The following is a 4,871-nucleotide window of genomic DNA, read 5'->3' on the forward strand; positions in this document are numbered from 1 at the left end:
TTATTTGATAAGTTGTTCAATTTAGAATTCAAATTAATTTAAGTTTGACTTAAATTCGAATTTAAATTTGAATTAAAATTGGACTGCAGGATAAAGGATGATTTTCTCTTCCTTCCCTATCCAGTATTGGCGCCACACACAAGGGATGGAAACCCTAGGGTGGCCGGCCACTTAAGGGATAAAGTGTAGGAGATTTTTTTTGTTCCAAATTCAAATAGGAGATAGAGATTTGATTCCTTTTTGAAGTTTGACTTCTACTCTTTAAATATGAGAATGATAGAAATTTGTGAAAATAATTTTTGAAACATAATTTCTGCCCTAATAGTGAGAATGGCCGAATTTCTCAAAAGGAAAAGAGAAGGAAAATTTTTTCTCCCAAAAAATTCCACATCGTGCATGCATTGGTGTTTGTGGAAAATTTGAGCGTTTATTCAAACCTATTTTGTCTCACGTGTGCCCACACACACGTCTACATGGAATCAAGGAATTGACGTGGAAGACTTTGGTTTTCTAAACACAAAGATTGGAGCAAGGATTGTTCGTGGTCAAAGAACTCAAGTTATCATCCGAGTCGGCCTCCAGGTATTTTTCCTAATTGAGTTCTTGACATATAAATTAATGTGATTAATTTATTCGTGCATAAATTAATATAATCTATGGAGTATCTCAAAAGTTTTATGAAATTTTTGTTATACACGATCCGCCTCCCCGCCACGCTTCTGTATCCGAATTCGATTCGGTTTCCAATAATTGGTATCAGTGCGGTCTATAGACGATATTAATTTATGCTTCGATTATTTGATAATCAAAATTGATATATTAAATATGTGATATTTAATTATGTATGTATGTGATGGGTAGGCACTTGCATTTATGGTTGTTTATTTTTATTCATGTTGATGAATGTATGGATGGTGGATTTGGTCGTTAATTATATGGTTCCATGGATCGGTTATATTTATTCATTGATAAAATTATTTGTAATTTAATTCGGGATTAGAATTATTGTAATTCTAGGTTTTGGGTAGAATTAGGGTTTTGATTTTGAATCAAAATGAGGCCTTGAAGATCAAGTTTGAAGCCTTTGAAGATGCCCAAAAATTGGCCAGAAAATTTTCAGAAATCGCCCAAAGGGCGCGCCCCAGCGCACCTCAGCGCATGCCCAAGCGCGCCCCAGCGCGGGGTCCAGCGCACGGCCAAGCACACTCCAGCGCGTACGGGCGCGCGGTCAGACGGTGCGGGCATGCACAACGCATGGCCATCGCACGCGCGCGTGCACCCGGGTGCAAAACTGGCAGCCCATATTTGGGAATTGGACCCAAATGGACCCGAGGGTTTTTGAAACCCTCGTAATGCATGCTGACGGACCCGGAAAAGTTCCGGACCCCAAGAAAGATGAAATCTGACCCGAAGACAAAGAATGAAGCTAAAGAATAAAGAACTCAAGAATCAAAGACTCGTTGATGTAACGGAAGGAAATAATTATTTTAATTATTTATTTATTCGATTGAGTTGTAATTTATTTATCCATGGGACCCGATCAAATCCATCTCAATAGCCGATTGCATATATTTATATTTTATGTTGATAATTATATATTATATGTCCATGCATATAACATGCCATATAGATATAATTGTGCATACTCATATGTTTTATAACATGCCATATATACACGCACATTTATTATTATTTTTTTTATTTAGTATAAAAGGTTTTAGAAAAATAAAATAAAATAAGAACCTTGCGCTAAAATCGATTTAATATGATTAAATTGATTTAAGTTGCAAAATTGATTTGCAAAATAATGTTACATGTGAAATTCAATTTAAGAGTTAAATTTTGGAATTTCACATATCCGAAAAATAAATTGTTTATTTTTCGATTTGAAAACCATGAGATGTTTTTCAAACAAAATACATATTTGCAAAATAATGAGTGGGAGAGGGTTGTATGACAATACGACCCACTAGTCTCCTTCGTTAGCACAACACCGTGAGATCCAGAGAGGAGCTTTGCGGCGACATTGAATTGCCCTCCTAAAGGAGAGTGTTCTTGCCGGATCAATAACAAGGTTGGCTTCCTAGAGATAAGATTTCAAGATGTATTTCTGAATTGACTACCCAAAGGTAGCAATCCGGAGTTAAGTCTATGGGATCTGAAACGGTGGTTTACACTCATGAAGATATAATCAAAGTTTGTTGGTTATATTTTGACTAAAATAACGGTAGTTAATAAATATAAAAATATGAGATATTTTGACTATATTTATTAACTGAGAAGAGTCTCGGTCTAATTGGCATATAACTTAACTACCCAAAGGTACACTTTATATGTGGAAAATTGGATTATCGTTGGCACCTAAAATTAAAACATGATTTATGTATTTTTCATGTGCATCATGCATCATATTTAATTATGCCTAACTTCACATGTTTTGATATTCATGCACATAAATTGATTAGATGAATATTCTACTTATTTCCAACAATATGTCAAATCCTATCATCTCACTATACAAAATTGAAACACTGACTAGAAATAAACTATGCGAAGTGGTAAAGTAGCATAAATAACTTACATTCATGTGATGAATATAAGTTTGTCCCAAATGGAGGATTGTCCTCGTGTCCCTAACAAAACCACTGTAGCTAACTATTAGCTAGAGTTGTGCATGGTAATTCACAAGAAGTATGAAGGCATGGAGACAGCTTATGACATAATGTAGTCATCAGATACCGTATCTGGAAATCCATAAAATAAAAGGGTTGGCTAAATTCTGTAAGAGCCCTGAGTAAAAGACAAAAGGAAATCGTTTCCACTAAAATAAAGGAAAAGAATCAAGCAAATACGATTTGCTAGTTCTAAAAACATGTTTAGTAAAAAAGGTGATTCCTTATTCTTGAATAGTAGATTCGGGAGTTGCTACTCATCTTTGTTTTCTTTATTAAGTCTTAGTTCTCACAAAGAAATTGTTTCCCGAAATAAAGAAAGGAACTCAAGCAAATATGATTTGCTAGTTCTAAAAAACATGTTTAGTAAAAAGGGTGATTCCTTATTCCTGAATAGTAGAGTCGGGAGTTGCTACTCATGTTTGTTTTCTTTATTAAGTCTTAGTTCTCGCAAAGAAATTGTTTCCCAAAATAAAGAAAGGAACTTAAGCAAATATGATTTGCTAGTTCTAAAAAACATGTTTAGTAACAAGGGTGATTCCTTATTCCTGAATAGTAGAGTCGGGAGTTGCTACTCATGTTTGTTTTCTTTATTAAGTCTTAGTTCTCACAAAGAAATTGTTTCCCGAAATAAAGAAAGGAACTCAAGCAAATATGATTTGCTAGTTCTAAAAACATGTTTAGTAAAAGGGTGATTACTTATCCCGAATAGTTGGTTCAGGAATAACTAATCATGTTTGTTTTCCTTATTAAGTTTTAGCCCTTAAATGGAAATTATTTCCACCCAAACAAAGGAAAATAATCAAAGTAAATAAGATTTACTAATTCTAGAAACATCTTTAGTAGAGGGTGATTTCTCGTCCTGGATAGTTGATTCGGGAGCAACTAATCATGTTTTGGTTTTCTTTGCAAAATATTAGTTCTTACAAAGAACTTACCATCAAGGACCACACGATGAAAGTGGGAATACCGCGAGGATATCGGCAAAAGCAGTGGGAGAAGTTAGACTTTAATTTTGGAAATACCTTATTGTGAACAATGCTTATTTCCCTCCATGCATAAAGAGAAATTGATTTCTAATTCCAAATTATTTGAACAATTGCCTTTACTAATAATCTAGTCCACATTTTTCAGAATTGTTCCGATATATGTTCTGGATATTTGGAAAATGATTTATACCGATTAAACTGATGCCTGGCTCACTGTGAAATGTTGAAATGTTGAAAAGTTGCCGAACCTAAGAATAAGAAGCAAATGATCTCTCACGATAAAGAATACATATATATGTGGCATCTTAGACTTGGTCATATTAGCCTAAACAAGATTTAAAGACTGGTAAAGGATGGTCCTTTATGCGAACTAAAAGTTAGTAAGCTTCCAGCCTATGAATCTTGCATGGGAGGCAAAATGACCACGGGGCCTTCCATGTCGAAAGGAGAAAGAGCCACAGAACCTCTTCAGCTAATACATTAGGATGCATGTGGACCGTTAAACGTCCAAGATAAAGGAGGTTACAAATCTTTCATCACTTTTATTGATGATGATTCGAGATATGGTTATGTTTACCTAATGCAACGGAAATCTGAAACTTTTAAAAAGTTTAGAGAATTCTGAGCATAAGTTGAAAAATAGTTAGGTAAACCAATCAAGACACTTCGATTAGATCGAGGGGGTGAATACCTGGACCAAGAGTTTCAAGTTTTCTTGATTGAAGAAGGTGTGGTATCCCAATTGATTGCACCCGGTACACCACAACAAATGGTGTAGCTAAAAAGAGAAATCGAACTTTGCTCGACATGATAAAGTCAATGTTGAGTTATTCTTCACTTCCTACTTTGTTCTGGGGTTATGCCCTAAGAACCACCATGTATATTCTGAATCTAGTACCATCTAAGTCTGTATCAAAGACACCCCTAGAGTTGTGGAATGGTCGAAAGCCAGTTTTGAAGCATATTCGCATATGGGGGTGTCCGGCTCATGTGATGAAACAATAGAATGGGAAGTTGGAACCAAAATCAGAAATATGCATGTTTGTGGGATATGCAATGGGGACAAGAGGATGATTATTTTATATAGTCATAAGAATTAAAGGTATTTGTATCAACAAATGCCACGTTTCTGGAGCATGACTATATCATAGTTATCAAGCCCAGAAGCAAATCAGTTCTGGAAAAGTTACTTTCCAATAAGATTGGACCA

This window comes from Morus notabilis, unplaced genomic scaffold (assembly GCF_000414095.1).
Source record: "Morus notabilis unplaced genomic scaffold, ASM41409v2 Scaffold35, whole genome shotgun sequence".
Lineage (NCBI taxonomy): Eukaryota > Viridiplantae > Streptophyta > Magnoliopsida > Rosales > Moraceae > Morus > Morus notabilis.